At 36.4% G+C, this 18,323-nt stretch overlaps 1 protein-coding gene across 4 annotated transcripts in view; it reads left to right on the top strand.

Moving 5' to 3' along the window:
• Nucleotides 1–18,323, top strand: part of LOC129793109 (EGFR adapter protein-like) — a 90,393-nt gene that overhangs the window by 5,805 nt on the left and 66,265 nt on the right. For all 4 annotated transcript variants that reach the window (XM_055832754.1, XM_055832758.1, XM_055832756.1 and 1 more), the window contains exon 2: nt 396–485. The gene's annotated coding sequence lies outside the window, so the exon portion shown is untranslated. The remainder of the gene's footprint in view (nt 1–395; nt 486–18,323) is intronic.

Below are 18,323 nucleotides of genomic sequence, written 5' to 3' on the forward strand. Positions count from 1 at the left end.
AATTCTTACAACATTTTTAGCGGTAAATTTTTAGTAAATTTTCCAATCTACAGAGAATGAGCATAAAAATCATATAATGATCCATGCAAAATAATTGATTATGCATTGCACAGAATCTCATTGACTATAGCAAGAAATGTGGTAAATGAAAAGGCACACAAAAGTCCTTCACATTCAATTGAATTCGCTCGACTTTCACGACACTTTTGCCCCATCCTTTCGTGTCAATTTTCCCTGCACACTGGCGGAGGGAGAAATAGTTGGTGTTCCACTTCGTGGTTAACACCAACTATTAGTGGTGGAAAATTTTTGATTACATCTTTTAGTTTTTTTTTTAGTTTCAAACAGCGAACATCATGTATACTACTAATACTCTATTTCGATTCATTTTTCAGCTAATCTCTCATCCGGAGGAAGCCCTCTCACCAACGTGGGAAGCCTTCAAATCAACGATGTGAGAGCAGAGCTCCCGGCAACGGCTGGGGGTGAGTACATTGTCTGTCTTACGTTCGTTATATTATAAAATCACCCCATATGACTCTATTTACAATTTGCCATTGAGTTTGTGTATTCTCTATGTGTACATGTACAATCTATGAGATTTTGCCGATTATTTTAATTTTAATGAATATATTCGAATATTGCTTTTCCTGAAAAATCTGAATATCTTATATTCAGATAAATATCGATGATATTATTTCTAAAACTTTTGAATCTAATTGTAACGCATAAACTTTCTACACATTGTGGGATACCAATTCTTATAACTAGACGCGTTAAGATTGACTTTCCATTCACATTCTATATGCTACAACATACTACATACTTACGTACATACACACGTGCTGAATGAGATTTAATCAAGTAGATACCTACTATGTGAAAATGTAATACAGTGAGGGATTTATAGTGCGAAGAAGCAACTAAATGTCGAACAAGAAAAGTTCAATCCTCATGTACAGTCATTACCTCAAAATTCTCACATACAAGTCACTCCTTGTGCCATCGAAGGTATTTCCACTCCTTGAAATGAGTCGAGTGCCTTTTGTGATGGTGTTGAGTGGGTGAAAATTGCTCACGGGAGATTCTCACATGGCAAATGCCTGAATCAATTTGACTCCCTTCGTAATGCAAAAGCTTTCAAAACACAACTTTCATGGAAATTCCATTGAGGTGAGCATCCTCCTTCTCTTCAGAAGAGAAATTCCATTCTAAAGTAGTTGGTAGATTTGCATTTTAGCTCTTCTTCTCCTTCAATTCTTCTGTAAAATCCCATGAAAAATGTCTAACATCACCAAATCAATTATTTCAAGCAATATAATTTATATAAAATATTGAATTTATTTTTATTGCATATTCAACATTTCTTTTTACAATTTCTTTGCAAAAAAAAGAAAGATTTATTTTGCGTGAGCAGATGTGATGGTTGGGAGCACGTATAAAAATTGAGGTTGAAAATCGCTTATCGGCTGCTAAAATCAATCTCTTAATATTCACATCAATTTGTTTGGAGGAGGCACAAGAACGGCTCCATCCTTTGCTTGACTTAGGCCACCAAACTCCATCATCTTTGCCACCACCGATATGGATTCATATCGACGGAAGAGTGTGGCAGGCACTCATGATGATGATGATGATGCGTGGCATCGCAGTTTTTGCTTCTTGCGGGAGGATGGAGAGAAAATGGCTTGCGTGGGAGTTTCTATGCCGCTTTCCCTCGCATCATGAAAGCCCCAAGAATTGCCCTTGAAGGCCACCATGGGGAGATGGAGATGCAAATTGAGTTTCTTTTATGGGTGCAATATCCCAACGTGGGTAACCATCAAGCATTCATTGGGGGTGATCTACACGGAAAGCTGAGTGTCATCATTACGGTGCGAGCATGGATGATAAGGCAAAAAAAAAGAAGCGCTCGCGATAAGGAGGAAAAAAATATAGGAGAAAAAATCCCAGAATTATTGCCATAATTATTTTGTCTTTACACCCCCGTGCGGGTTCGTCTGTGCCCGCATTATTGCGTGGGGTTTGTTGAGCGGGGCCTGTGCGGAGGGGGCAGGCTGAGTGGCCCCGAGGATTCTCATGTGGAGCCAATAAATCAACGCTAATAGCCCACCATCTATGCAACTAAACTCGTATCAATTAACCCCCATTTGCTCCACATGTTTCTCTCACGTGGAACATGCTTCACCATCATCCCTCTCGGCTCATCCTTCTACTTGCCACATCCCCTTCTCGTCCATTATCTCTCCATGTGTTTGAATTTATTTGCGGATTTTTTTTATTCTCCCCATTTTGCCAAAAGAAAATTTATTACAAAAGATATTTGTAAAATTTACAGCATCTACAAAGAAATTCTTGTGGGGTGTTTGTAGGAATGGAATTTAAAAGGTATTAAAAATTTTTAGGAAGATGCTTTTAATTGACAAAAAATATTGCGAATTTGAGGATATTCTTCACTTTTCCACTAAAGAGAATATTTTAGAAAGATTCCGAATATTTTAACCAACTGTTTGCCACATGAATCAAACAAACGTACACCACTTTCCAAATACATATCGTTGTGGTCTTTCTATTGTTTACCAATTTCTTCAATTATTATCTCATTATTATTTACTCTCCTCCATCTGATTTATATTTGCTTTCCTCCCCCCCCCCCATCCCCTCATTCGTGCTTTATGCGGGGAGGTCTCTCTTTGATTCATTCATGGGATAAAAGGGAGGCAAACATTGAAAAATAGACAAACTCCATCTTCTACCACAACCCCTTCTACCTCATTCAAAATCTACCCCTTGAGGGATTTTCCTAGGGGGAAGAGGGGTTAGTGGGTGGCACAGGGCGAGTTCTCTTGTGGCGACGTCTACAAGAGAAACGCGCCAAACATTGACGATAACAGCCATGCAATAAAACTAAAACTTTTACAAATTCCTTATCTCCTATAAATTTTGCTCTCGCACCAAAATACAACCTCAACATGGGGGAAAAAAGTTTACAAACTTTTATTGATACATTATCTATGCTCAGTTTCATTTGCCAATACTGTGTGGATGAAAAAAAAAGAAGCGAAAGAAATGGGAAAACAATAACAACTCACTACATTTTTCTTCTTGTACCCACATCTTTTGAATTTTCCATTTCTCTAGGGCGATTTTCGCAGCAGAATATATTTCCACATTGATTTGAATTTGGTATAATAGAGAATTTTTTTTATCGTAGAGCTTGCAAAAGCCGGACTGTGATTGAAGGGTAGATTGGAAAGAAAAAATCCCAATGTCCTTTAAATTGTGGGTGAGGAAAAAGTTTTTTTTTCTAGTAAATTGAAAAATTGAAATGAAGGCTCAAGTTAAGACGGAAAGAATATTGAAAGAGTAAAAAAAATTGTGGAAATAGAGTCCTTTTTGGGATATCTTAAAAATTTTATTCAGGAATTTATTTAAGAATTTTCTCTTAATTTAATGAGAAAAATTAATTAAAGAGGATAGAAACTTGTGAGATGGAGACGCCTGGTGGTGGTGCTTAAATTAGTTGAGTAGCATGAAAAACTCTTTTACAGGTAAAATTTTATTAAAGAAGAAGGTTTTAAGAATTACCTATAACTACCAGTCGTTGATATTTTTCAAAAGAAAAATTCCACAAATTTAAACTATTTCTTTCTCACTTAAAAGCCCCCTAAAATAAAATTATTTTCACCATGGAAATTAATTAAAAAGAAAACCTCCCTTATCTCTCAATAACTTTCCTTTAAACTACTTATCCATTAAATGAGAGAAAAATATTTGAATTAACAGCTCAACATGGTGGATGATGGTTTATAAAATAAAGTTACAAAGTGTGGAATAAACTGCAAATTTCATTTACTTAGTTTCTTCCTTGTTGTTTTCACGGTATTATATGTGAGATCTCTGTAGAATGAAGGGCAGAGAAAATCTTCCTTGAGAAGCTCTCGCGCGACATCCATTCGCTCTGTTATCCAATTTCTTGTGTGGTGTTAATGCAATTTCGCGAATATGGTTTTCAAGTTTGTAAGTCAATTTATTTCTCAACTTTATATACCCCATATAGTACAAAATCAATTATATATTCCTCATGAGATCATGCAGAGTTTATATTTAAACTCATTTGCACTTTCACACCACCGCGTGTGTTTGTTATCCTTTTATTTGTTCTTTTGTCTTTTGACTTTGTTTCTTTGTGGGATTTATAAGATGTCTTGTGCGCTGTCTCGTTCGATTTTGAAGATTGCTGGAGGACAGAGAGTCCTTAAAGATTCATCTCACAAGGGAAGTCTCTGTGGGACAGGGAAGGCATGGGGATGGTTGTGTTGTCTGGGTTGTGGCAATCACGTCGAGTGCACGTCAGAATAATTAGTGTTGGGTGTGAAGGGAGGAGAGAAAGCCATCAAGACAGATTTACAGCACAACATGGTTATGAGAAAAGTTATTTGTATACAAAGAAAAGTTTCCTTCACCAGAGGAAAATTTAATTCACTCTATTTAATTAATGATGATCTTTAGTGAGTCATTTTAAGTACTCACTCACCCATTCACCTCATATTTACCCCCTGCCCCCCCCCCCGCTATGTGTCTGTGTTCACATGTCTTTGCTTTTAAAATACAAACACATATATGAATTAAATTTGAATCCCTAAAAAAAATTCCCTGAGGGTTATTTAAATTAGATTTCTGACAATCTTCATTAGGATTTTTTTGTGCACATTTAATTGGCAGAAAAATCCATTTAATTCGCACATTTCACAGCGTGGCGGGGGTGTGCGTAAAATATTTTGTGCACAAAAATCAAATTTAGAACACAACAAAATGCTTTTTATTAACCGTAGATAGAGCATGTTTCGTGCGGCGGGGGTGTGTCTGCGCCTCCATCCAAACACTCCCTGTGAAATCATGTGTAACAGCTAAAAAATTTTTCATGGGAAATTGCATCGCGGAGATTGCATTTTGTACACAAAATGCAAACACATTCAACTCATCTGCATATACTTTTATCGTCATTATGGCAAAAAAATGCACTGCCAAAGCATTTTTAGGGGCTTGTTTGGGGGTGTGGCAGAATAAATATACGATGCCCTTTGGGGTTGCACTTATCACTGTGCGGTGGAAATGAGTTTTCCCTCCGCTTTTTTTCTTCCTTGGCGCATTTCTCCTCTTTCGATGTTTATTCAACTTTTTTTCCCCATAGAATTATTCTCTTTGAGAGAAAATCGAATTTATTAAATATTCTTCTAATTTGTATTTCTTCTTAATTCGCATAAACGTAAAAGGCAATATTCAGGAAATATCCTGGGCAATTGAATGCCACACAATTCTCAAAGACTCCATCCAATTATAATAATTAAGAACGGAAGACAATTTCTCAGGGCAGAGGATCCTTGAAACGTGCTCGCTCCAGTTGAGAAGCGCACACAGAAATGAAAATCATGCACGTATTTGGAATTAATTTTGGGTCTTCTCTGTGCATTTTGTGGGCAAAAAAGGGTATTGATTCAACCACACAGAGGTCCTCAAAATAAACACAAATTGTGCATTAATTTGTTTGCCTAATATTCACAAAATTATATTTTGGCTAGGGTAGAGGCGGAACCAAAAAGTAGCCTCTAAACATAAAATTTATGAACTTAATTTGATACTACTATAAACGTGGGTTATGTAATTTGAGCCAATGATTCCACTACTATATAGTTAAAGCCACAGAGAGCATCAATCCCAACAAATACAAACAGTCCCTCCTCCTCACTAAATGCCAATATTTGTGGGAGATTTTCACTATGTCCACACTGTGGCACCACATATTTGGTGGAAAATCAAATTTTATAGCAGCACGAGCTGTGTGGTTTTTTGTATTTATTATTTTGCGTGTATAAAATATAAGAAATAACACAGTACGAGGTAAATTGTCGCTTCGCTCCAATTTACCTCGCCCCGCTTCGCGGGGATTTGTTGCGCTTCGCGCAAATTTTAGAGAGAAAATAAATTGTGATGATTTAAAGGTAGATTAGGGCCACATATCAATCCCGGAAAAAAAATTTGCAAAGATAAGACATCATTTTCATACAACATTCCCGGCGCCAAATTCAAAAATTTGCAAAAACTGCATGAACTTTATATGGGGGCTACCTGAAGGGGGGCTTTGGGGGGAAAATGGATACGGCCATCTGAAACGGCCTGTTATAAGGAGCCTCTGTACCAAATTTCATCGCGATCGGACAAACGGTGTGGATTTGTATAGAAAAGTCGGAACGACGATTACCAACAAACAGGCCTTTCTTTATGGGAAGCTCTCATCGAACGAAAAAGAAGAAAAATTGCAAAGAGAAGAAATCATTTTCATACAACACTTTAGGCGCCAAATTCAAAAATTTGCAAAAACTGCATGAAATCTCTATGGGGGCTACCTGAAGGGGGGCTTTGGGGGGAAAATGAATACGGCCATCTGAAACCGCCTGTTATAAGGGGCCTCTGTACCAAATTTCATCGCGATTGGTCAAACGGTGTGGATTTGTATAGAAAAGTCGGAACGACGATTATCAACAAACAGACCTTTCTTTATTATATAGATATAGTAAAGGAGTTTATTCATTTTGAGGCACAACCAAACTCATTTTAATTTCTCTTTCTTTTATTCAAACCAAATACATCAAAGAACATTTTGCAATTTTTGTATGGGAAAAGAATCTCGTGCAAGAGCAAACAAAATAAAATGTAAGCACGAGGATAATTAATTGTGATATAAGTGGTTGCAAAATGGGAGGGAAAGTTTGGCTCCCTTCCATCGTTATTATGTATTTTCCTTTCCATCTTTTAATAAGTTTGTATACAAATTTTCCCGCTGTCTTTTCCGCCTTTCCTGGCACATTCACCACACTTTGATAAATATAAATTGAGAAGATATTTGCTCAATGATTTTCCCTAACCAAAAGGCATCACTCCGCCACGTCGTCGTGAATGATGCGAAGAATCTCATGGATGCTGGGTGAAATTGTGTGTGTGACGCCAGTCGGAAATGTTGCGACGGAAGTACCATATTCCGTTGGAAGCATCATTGTGGATGAAGCACAAAAGGCATCCAGATACCCCCCCTCCTTCTCTGCATCCTCCTCCTATGAGCGACTCACGCGGAGGAGGTTTGGGTTAGCAACTAAACTAACAGAGAAAACAACGTTCTTTGCCTTTTTGCAGAAATTCACCGCATGCACAGTACACAAATTTTCTCTTCAGATGCTCATTATCCGGCGATGTATAGCAAGAAAATTTCCCACCCATTTTCATCCGTCCAAAAAGCAAAGGGAAATTGCTATTTTTGCCATTTGCCGTAGTACATAAAGTTATTGCATGGAAGAAGAAAACCATTAACTGTGAGAGACTCTTCAAATATCCAATTGCAATTCCCAGTGGAAAAATTTTCAATATTCTCAAGAGGATGTCAAGTTTCACGAAATTATGACCTCTTCAGGAAAACTTCCCCCGCATGGCTCGTTGTTTTTTTCTTGGGAGATTTGATTTTTCCGGCATAAACGGAAATTTGATGAAAAACACTCTTGAAGAATAAGATAAACAAAAAACACGTGCTTCTAATTTACAAATAAAATATCTCAAATTATTTTCTTTAAATTACTAAAAAACCTTCATGGAGCTCCTTTAAAAAAATGAAGCCAGGAGAATTTATACAGATTTTTCTAAAGAACACGATAAAAAAAGTTAGGAGGGATGTTTTTTTTTGTATATATTCTATTTTATCTCACTTTGCACATTTGCATAAATTAGGCACGAGCCATTTGCTTTTGTATGTTATGTATATCGCATAGAGAATCCCCCCCAAAATATGACTCTCGGGGGAGGAATCAATCAAAAAGGACATCAACTTAGGGGAGTTATTCTACCTACTATACCTCTTAATATGCAAAGAAGTTGATGCGGGAATCAATGTGCAAATATTTTTCTTTTATTTTTTACCCCAAAAGAAAAATCTTTCGTTTACTGATTTATGGCGCATCATTTCCATTTTTATCAATATTTGCCTGAATTTATCAGTGTCCGAAAGGGTGTTGGGCTTTTCGTCTTTGTTTATTTCATGTAATTGGATTTTTAACACCCACACTTTCTCCCTTATCAGAGCATAGCAGAGACATGAAAAACCCGTCGATTTTTCTTAAAATTGATTTTCTCTTTGATTTCAATATTGTTTTCAATATTGTTATTGATAAAAAAAAAGTCTTAAATGCTACAAAATATTTTGTTTTTAAATTCACAAGAAATATATTTTTTAAATGTAAATTAATTAAAAAAAAATACTTTAAAAGTTCTTAATGAAAGCTTTCAAGCAGTCAAATTGTCGAAGTTTTTTAAGGGAGTAAACAATTCCATCGACTTTATATTTATTGCTAGACGATTTCCTTTCAGCTGAAGGACATAAAAATTACACCCAAAACGATGTGATAACAGATTTCCTTAAATATGCCAAACACTCCCACTCTGCATAGCATAAATTCCACCCTCATTTGAATGTACATAATAATATTTTTTTTTTTGGCAGTCAATTGTCTCACCCACATCCACAGTCTATCATGTAGCTCTCATTCTATGTGAATCCTTAACTAAGGGTGTCTGTATTTGACTTCTTCTTGGTGCTTTTTTGCTCATCTTTCTTTTTTTTTCAAGCTACATCCCTTCACGGGAGCAAAAAAAAGAGAAGATGAAGAGGAGTGAAATCGAAGGAAAAAACGAGCAGATTTGGTCGTGTCGCAAAAGGAGACGACACGCTAAAACAATTACAAGTCATGAATAATTTATTTAGCGCGAAAACGCGCTCCAAACGTGAGGATGAAAGTTGAGCAGCTGAGCTTCCTTCTTTTTTTTCCATATACACCCTTTGACTCTCTAGCTCCTCGAACACCATATCCCTGTGAATCCTTGTACGGGAAAGTGTGAGAAGTTTTTTCCTCCTAGAGAGACAGTCAAAATGCGGATTTTTCACACTCCCCACAAAAAAAAGGGGAAAAGCGTTCCAGAGTCATGATTTTCAGTTTGTTTCTCAATGCATATTTCCATCTTCATAACCAAACACATGAATATATACCATCCATTCGCGGATAGAAAACAATTTCTGCACAGTTTGTGGGTGGGTGGGATTGTAAAAAAGTATTATATGTATATAAAATCATGATGAGGACGTGACAGATGCCTCATATAAAATTCATTTTTCCCTCTGCATTACGCAAAATTTTCTTCCATGCAAAAATATATCCATTTCCCCCCTTTTGGCGAGGGGTTAAGTACGCGTTAGTCATATCCGGATTAGAGCTGCATGTTGTTTTCTTCTTTCGTTTACGTTTTTAGGGATGGATCATCTTGTAAAGGGGGATGTTTTGCTTCCAAGATAAATGCTGTTAAAGCGATGAGATTTTGTCTTTTTTTGAATGTTTAGAATATATTTTATAGATTGAATTACACTGCAGTTTCAAGGTCTTTTTGCTAAATTTTTTTTTATATATGCGAAAAAAGCATAAAAAAGTATTTTAACTGATTAATTTATTAACTTAGAGACAAATAATTTTAGTTGACTTAATACTGAATCAATTATATAATTGAGACAGTGTTCAGTCAATTTTATTTCATTAAAACTTTGATCGAAATTTGATCGAATATTGACAAAATGTTGTTTCTTCTTCTAGGATCAGCGCTTGATCAATTTTCTGTTCAATCAATTACTCAATTGTCGCATAATTAAAGAAAGTTTGAATTGAGTGAAGGATGAAATCAATCTTGCCCCTCTTTATCCTATAAAAATTAAATACTTATCTTAAGCGGATGATTGCCAGGCTCTATACGCATTTATTTTCCATAAAATGCAGCATAAGGTAGAAGGTACAAAAAGAATTATATATAAGAGAGTTAGATGTAGCTTAAAATGTCAATATGATACAAAAATCCCCTCGAGGGTGCCAAAATGTGTCCACAAGAATTTTCTGCTTTCGTGTGCAAATATTGCGATCTGTGGTTGATGTACTTCACCCCCTGCTAAACATCTCTCGAGCTAGCTGAATGTCGTTCCCGGGGAAGCTGAGTAAATATTTTTTAATGCACCATTTATTGTTGTCACTAGCCATTTGAGTCCCTTTCCCATACAACAATGTTGGCAAATGCATGAGGTGGAAAAAAATCAATTTTTCTCCTGAACTTCTTTCGTCAATATTGACTTACCAAATGGAATTTTATTATTGCTTTTCAAACCATTCTCTGCTGATTCCTTTTTATTGTTAATTCATTGCTTTTCATGTGAATTTTTTTCTTCTTTTTCTGCGTGTGCTGGCAGAAAAGAGTCTCTTATTTTTTGGAGTAGGTATGCTGGAGAGTCTGAAGGGAATGTTGTGAGGAGGGTTGAATGGTTTAGGATGTGCGTGTATGAAGATGGTGTGAGATATGATTCAGGTATAAAGTGCGAGGATTTTAAGATAGAAAGATTGTGTGGCAAAAAATTGGCCAAAAAATCTCAGGGTTGCATCTTCAGGACACCGGGGATGATTGCAACGGTCTTCATCACAAAAAGAGCCAATGAAAAGGAAAAAAAAACTATGAAGGGATAGGAAGATGCTATATTGAGAGGATGGATTCCCCTGCAGAAGTGTAATTTGCACTCATTCCCGGGGTGAAATATATTTAGGAATTCCCTGTGAGTTCCCTCCCCTATATATATTGCCATCGCCTCGGGGTTAGAGGGTGTTATGTTAGCATGTTGGCATACATGGTGGAAGCAACAAAAAGCACCCGGGAGAGAGGGAGACGCGCTGCACAACCTTCCCGTGAAGTGCATCAAATACAGAAGAGGCCGACACACATGGAGGAATTATTATCTCATACCGCCACAAAAATACATGGCACAGGAGGGATTTGGAATGGCCAAAGGAGGAAGATGTAGGGGCTATACGGCTCTTCAGTTCCAAATAGCTCTTCGACCGGTACACAAGGAAAATTTTTCTCGCGTCCCAGAATTTAAAGAAAAAACGCGTTGCATACAATTTAGTGGTAAGAGAGGAAGAAAGGAAAATCACGTAAAGATTGAAATTGTGAATTTAATTAAAGAAGTGCCAGTGGGGAACATTTAAGTGGTGGCTCTGGTGGTTGGAAAAGTGCCGTAATGGGTGTTTAATGAAGTTCCCTCCTTTTTGCGAAAGTATCTTTTCTCTCTCTGTTAGCCGACAGTAGCTAATTGAGATGTAAGAAGAATCCATTAAATTAGATTTATATCACTTTTAAGCAAACATTGAAAATTTAATTGGTTTCTCTTCTTCTGAAGAGTGACTCTGGTGTGTGTATGTGAAAGAGAGAAATTCAAATGCCAGTGAAATTGTGCTTTATGCGAAAAATGAGAAGATTACTCGGGTACAAGAAGTTAAAATCCACAAACTACATGCATACGGATGAGTTTGCTGAGGTAAGCAAATCTTATCATATCATCCTCGCTGTTTTTAATTCACTTTTGCATAAACCCGCAAAAATCCTCTCTAAATTCACTGAAATATTAAAAAGTTGAAGTTGTCCGCCTCAGGGGGTGGACAAGGGGTTATTCATTTAACGAAAATTTGATACCTTTTAAAATTTTTAAATATAAAAAATAAAAGAGATATTTTTCCAATCAAGATATGGTCAATCACATTGATCACAGTTTGATCAATTATTGAGAGGAAAAAAATCTTTTTTTTTATGTCATCACAACCAAATTAATTATCATTCTAAAATGATTTGAATTGAGAGGAAGACATTCAAAAAATCTACAATTCTGTTCATTTAATTTGTAAATGAATAACCCCTCCGAGAGAGAGAGAGCTCTATGGCGAATCAATAACCATTCACTTCATGCAGATTCATTCAATAAATTTGCAAAACAACACAGAATGTTTGACTGGATTTCAATTACTCTCCTGACTCTGCTCGAGAAGACTCCCGGGGAGTTCATTATACTATATACATTATGTATATCTACATGGCGGGGACTAATGTCAAGAGTAAAGCTCATGCCCATTGACGACTCCATTCCAGGTGCGACAACCCAAAACATACATTAAAAATAGAAAAAAAGAACTTTAAAAGAAAGCAAAAACATTAGGAAATGAATATCCAATGGAATGTTTAGACGTGACGAAGATGTTTTCTTCCACCAGAAAAACACACTCAAATAGGAACATCAAAGGTTCCCCAAAATTAATGGGAAGTACTCTGACTGAGGGGAGTTGAGATGATGCCAATGAATAGCCATTGAAATGCTAGCGCGAAAGGAAATGCGATGAACTTAATCACAGAATGGCGATTTACGCAGCAATTTAGCGGTTTTGGGGGGCATATATACAACACTGGGGAGTATTTTGTGAACAAGGGATGTTTTTTCAAATTGCCAGGATTTCTGTGCGAGGATAATGCTTTGCTTGGATACCATGGTAATTACCTGATATTATTGCACGTTTATGGAATTGAAATGAAGCCACGTTTGCCCACAATATTTAGCACGTATTTTAGTTATTTTTTCTTCTTCAACGCTTTTTGAATTTTTTATCCAAAAGGGGCGAATAATTGGTGTTTTTTTCTATTACTTAACTTAAAAAAAAAGCTACATAGATCCCTTTAATTCCTTCATGTGTATAATTGTATGAAGATTGACACCCCCAACCCCATAATTTTCTCACATTAGCTCTAAAGCTCTCAGAGGGATATCAATTTCAACACATCACTCAAATGTGATCCTTATCAGCTCTCAAGATTTCACGCAGCATTATATACCTGTAAATTAAATTATTGGGTGTCTCAAGATGCTGCATTATTCTCATAGTTTATTAAACTCTCCCCCTTCCTTAGCTCTCTCAGATATTCTCTCTAAGCTCCCCAAAAGTGCTTTGACAAAATCTTTAGAGTTCATATAAGAATATTCTGCATGTGGTTTAGTGCATCAAAGAGCCGCACCTTACAAAGGATAACAAAAATCCAGCAAAGGAGCGTGCAAAAGAGGGTTCCGCATTGTTATGGGATGGATTTTTTTTTTGGAAGAAAATTCAATGGTCCTTGTGAGGACACCGGCCCTGGTGGAAGAGCATAAAATCGGATTGTCTTGTTGTGACTCCATGTCCATCTTTCGTTCGGAGATGAAGCATAGCGTGTTTTTTTTCATGGCAATCCCTCTTGGGTTCCTCTTCAAATTTCATTGTCCTGTACCACCATTGTGCATTGAATATTGCATTGTTGGATGCATCTTGAGGATGGAATTCAATCTATTGTCAATATAGACTATTCGTAGCTCATTAAGAAGTCATCGGAGCAGAAGATTTCTTATTCCATGCTTTTTTTTTCTTTTCCCTCCTCTATCTTCTTTCGGGACATAGTCAAGGATTTATGTTTTAATATATTTATATTGAAAAGGTGGCAGGGCAGATTTTTTCCACTTTGGCTGGTAAAAAAAAAGTCTTCGAAGGGCTAGGAAAGGAAAGGGAAAAGACATAAATTCGGGTGTTATATTTCATTTTAATAGGGTCTTACAGGCCCTTCAATCTGAGTGAGGAAGGAGTTAAAATTCATGATTTTAGGTCATAAATTGAAATTGACAGAGTGGAAAATCCTTTCTTTTTTTTTCAAAATTCCTTTGCGTGTAAATTATATAAATTTCTCCCCGAGAACTCCTTTAGAAAATCCTCTCTCTCTCTCTCTCTCTCTCTCTCTCTCTCTATGAAAAGACCATGAACGTTAATTATCTCCACAACGCGCGGTTTAGCATGGAAATGATGTTCCATATATATATTTCCACGAATGTATATATAGCATATAACAACCCCTTCTTCAAACCACGATGAAAACCCCTTGCTGTGAATTCGTTACACCGACTCATTTTCAAAACGGAGCTATCTCCTTCTTCGTGGCTCAAATTGAGATTACAAATTTAAGCCTGAATGAGTCCATCTAAGACACACGCATTAGGGCGTGCAAGGATATCTCCCCATCCCTATCTAAAGGACCTGAGATTGACGGCTTATAGAGAGTGGAAAAAAGTGCCACCATCTGCTTTCGATGAGAGGGTTTGAGACGGGGCGTAGTAAATTGCTGAAAATTCACCATGTCGTGGTCTCTCTGGGAAAGACTAAATTATTTCATCTAATTTCACATTCTATTAATTTTCCCTCTCGCCTTTTTTTGGCTTTTTTCTTGATTAAAAAAGTTAAATGCGATAAATCAAGATGGAAAAACTCTTAAATGAATATTTTGTCCCTTCGACACGTTAATGAGGAAAAAAACAAAGAATTCTCTGCAAGGAAAATCCTGCGGGGTGGTGAAGAGATATCATATAAAAGTTGATACTTCTTCCTCATTTTTTTTGTTATTGTGCGCACCATGGTGAAAAACAACCCTCTTCCACCTCATAGGGGTGGTGCAATTCGTTTGCCACATGATAATATGTTGCCCACTGAGCTGTAAAGTGTTAGATAGGAGAAATATTATGTCACACGCCATACTCCTAATGGAGCTTCGTAAATTTCGCAAAATGAACAAGAAAAATTTGGGAGGGGTAAATTGGTGATTTTTTATGCCAAGGAAAATTTTATTTTGACGATTTTTAACTTTTTCTTTCAACAAAATTAAGTTTCTTTATGTTTGTTTGAATCTTCATCTTAAAGATTTTTTTTTAAGACAGAAGAATTTAAAAATTGACTTTAAAAGATCTCAAAAGCTAATTTCTTCCTCAATAAGAAGCGGAAATATATTAATTTTCAAACAAATATCTCACTAAAAGAATGATTCATCCTTCATAATAAGCTTGATCGTCTCACATTCTTCCTATATTTTTCACACTTCTTATGAGGAAAAGAATTTTGAATTATCATTCAGTTGGTTAACAAAAAAAAACCTCAAGACGATTCTCTTCAATTTCTTTACGTTCTTATTTCACTGAAAAAAAAACCTCGTGAGGGGTGAAGAAAAATAATATAGTAACCGTGGTAATAAAATGAATTCGTGCCTCTTTGCAATAATTTATAATAATATGTATGAAAACTCACCCTCTACTCATTATGGTATTCTCATAAAAATTCCCGCCATCATCATCAAGAGCTTGTGGTATATAATATGCGTGTGCGTTGATCATCTGCCCGCTTCTCTATTATTACGCACCCACCCGAAATTTTCGTCATTTTGGAAGAAATTCCATTTTTCTTCACAATTTTCTTCACCCTCCCGTCGCTCATCCTTTTTTTTCTTAGAGAAGAAGAGGGGGATCCACAAAAAATATCGCGGGTGATTCTGTCGAATGTCTCTTCATCTTTCTTTTTTCGCTCCATTCATTGGACCTTCACGGTTTTCGTGCTGAAAAATGAGGATGGATTATAATTAAGAGATGATGCTTCTTTGCCTATTTTCTCCATCTTCCCCTAAATATTATTATTATTAATTTTCTTCTCAAGAGAATAAATTGTTCTCAAGATGTCTCATAGTGAACCACAAAGAAAGTTTTATCACTTGCATCAGCATACATACATAAATTGTGATTGATGCCATCTCTTAATTACAATTTAAGTTCTGCCCTGGGTTTTTTCGTCTTGTATTAACATCTTGAAGGAATTTTTATTTTCACAGGGGCATGTAAATTGATTTTTTTGTGCACACCCTTATATAGGGAAGATGGAGAGAAATAGGGAAATGCGGGTCGAATCAAAAGTGAATCAAAAAACTCTTAATATCGCATGTGGGACGAATTGTCGATTGATGGCTCAATTTTGTTCCAGTTTCTATCCACCAAAGCACACTCCAAAACTGCTCAAAAGTACTTCACCATCTGTTTGGCATATTTTTTTTTAAATAGAATTCTCATTATTTCCTCCTTAAACCATTTAACTCACAACACAGCATCATTCTTTCTTCACATCTCTCCCGCTTTCAATTTTGAATCACATATTTTCTGCCCTAAATCAACCCTGAATATTTCAAAGAAATATCACCTTCATACCTGCATTTTGAGGTTGAGAATTGAACCCCAAAATACTTTCTCATCTTTCAAATTGTGTGCAGAATCTGCAGGACAATATTTTGTGTGAAGAGGATGCTATTTTTTAGCTGTGTTTCTTTCAGACACAGCTTTTGTGTACCGAGCAAAATCGAAAGTCGTCAGATCGGGCTCAAACTTGGGATGAGCACGAATTAGGGTCCCCACATTCTAAAAAACGTATGCGCCAAAAAATTTTTTGTCCGGCCGTCCGGCCGGCCGGCCGTCCGCCGTGGTTCAACCTTAAATTGCAAGAGAACGGTAATAGATAGAGACTTGCGGTAAACGGCAAAGTTTAAAAGTCGACTGGAAGACGTCAGATTATGACATCAAATTTTACCCCCCACCCCCGCGTCCGCCATTTTGAATAACCTCAAAATTTTGTTTTCGCTATATCTCAGCTCCTGTAATAGCTAAAAATCTGAAATTTTTATATGTTGTAGGGGCCATCAAGAGCTTTCCAACGATACCTTATTTTCGAAAATCGGTCAAGCCGTTTAGTCAATATGGCCGCCACAATTTTTCATCGAAAATCGACCATAACTCGAAAACGGCTTGACCGATTTTGATCAATTCGGGGTCAAATGAAAGATCTCAACAAATCCTACAACTTTCTAGAACATCCGAAGTTTCAAAAGTGACCGCTAGGGGGCCAAAAATCAAAAACAAAATTTTCGATTAGTTTTCGATGAATATCTCGAAAACGCCATTATCGATTTGTTTCATTTTTTGATATATTATAGCCTACTATAACATCTATTTATAAAAAAAAAATTTAAAAAATTTATGTCGCCATTTTGAAAATATTGAGTTCCAACTTTGACATGTCATATCTCGGGTTCTACAAGTCCGATTTTGATAAACTCAAGCGCAAATGAAAGGTTTCGTGAAACCCTACAAATGTCTAGAACATTGCAACTTCGAGAAATGACCACGAGAGGCGCTAAAGTCAAAATCAAAATTTTCGAAAATTTCGAACTCGAATATTTCGAAAATGCCATTATCGATTTACTTCATATTTTAATATGTTATAGCTGAGATTAAGACCTTTCCAACGATAGCTCAAACTCGAAAATCTATGGAGCCGTTCCCGAGATATGGCGTTTTTAAATATTTCTTGGGGGATGACTTTTCAACTTTTCCTGACTTTGCGCGTATTTAAATTAATTTGCGTTATAGTTTGCTCTCACAAAATTGGTACACTGAAAGAAACACAGCTCTCGTAAGCTTGGTCAGCTTACCAGTACATTTCCTATTGGAATCCTCCACCATTCTTTCATCACAAATTCGATTTTGGGGGATGAATTAGATGGCAAAAAATGAACACTGTAGGGATGCAGTTCTTTGTTATAAAAACCATTTGAATAGACTTGAAGATGAAGTGATGCCTTCAGCTGAATTGTTTGCCTCTAAATACAATTTTCCTCTGGTTAACCCTGCAGTGTTGGGTCTGGGTTAATTTTGAATTTATTTCTTTTCTTATATAAGTGTAATTTTCATATTAAAAATAATTTTATTCACCTCTCCGCACTAATATTTTTTTTTAATAAATATTCTATAAAATAATTACAAAAATTATTGAATTACTAAAAACTTCAATAAAATGGAAAATTCTGCTTATTTGTCCTCATGCCGCATGTTCCCACAACACATTTCACTGCAACAAAAATTCCACAAATTCCACCCCCTCTGTGTACATCACGGATGTTTTGCATACAGCATAGAAAATATTAGTTTGGGAATTTTACAAAATTAATTTGCCCTCCATATAATTATTTTGGACACGGATTAATTTGCCGAGTAAGCATTTCCGCTGCAAGGGATATTTTAAGCAGGAAATCCTAACATTTTAGTTGTTGCGGAAAAGTGAAAGTTTTAATTAGTTGCACTATAACTGTTTGGTGTGCTTGCTAATTCTGCTATCTATTGCACTTTCGCGGTGCAGATTTTGTCGGATTAAAAGCTCCTCCTGCTAAAAACGGAAGGAGATGGGTGAGAGGATTGCTCTACGTGATGTGGAATTAATTTATTTTATCATAATAACAAAATTATTAGAAGGATTTTTAGTGCGCAAACCCTCTCTCAATTTTCATGGAATTTTGTGGGATGTGGTGGTGGGAATGCACGAGCATATAGGGTGATGAATCGCGTTAGTAGAAATCTCTTTAGGGTGGTGGGTTAATTGAGAGATTGGATTCACATGTTGTGCCATATCCTTTGATGACTTCACCGTGCCAATTAACGCCAATCACAATTTATCTCGCATCTCCATCGCACCTTTTGCCTTTGTCTACAGCGG

This window comes from Lutzomyia longipalpis, chromosome 3 (assembly GCF_024334085.1).
Source record: "Lutzomyia longipalpis isolate SR_M1_2022 chromosome 3, ASM2433408v1".
In the NCBI taxonomy this organism is placed as follows: Eukaryota; Metazoa; Arthropoda; class Insecta; order Diptera; family Psychodidae; genus Lutzomyia; species Lutzomyia longipalpis.